This window comes from Nematolebias whitei, chromosome 7 (assembly GCF_014905685.2).
Source record: "Nematolebias whitei isolate Nwh7 chromosome 7, NemWhi1, whole genome shotgun sequence".
Classification (NCBI taxonomy): Eukaryota; Metazoa; Chordata; class Actinopteri; order Cyprinodontiformes; family Rivulidae; genus Nematolebias; species Nematolebias whitei.
Window position 1 is genome coordinate 27,531,671 of NC_056504.1, and position 323 is coordinate 27,531,993.

Below are 323 nucleotides of genomic sequence, written 5' to 3' on the forward strand. Positions count from 1 at the left end.
GTATGGTATGGTATGGTATGGTATGGTATGGTATGGTATGGTATGGTATGGTATGGTATGGTATGGTATGGAATGGAATGGTATGGTATGGCATGGCATGGCATGGCATGGTATGGTATGATATGGTATGGTATGGTATGATATGGTATGGTAAAAAGCTCTGAAATTGTGAAGCTGTTTTATAGGTGCAAGTAAGGAAACCCTGGTTTAGATACACGAACTACGCCAAATTTTCTCTGCTGTTAGATCAGTAGTAATCCTGGCTCCACCTTAAATTTACCAGTCTGATTTTAGTTTGTACCAGCTATGATTTAAACCTCTAT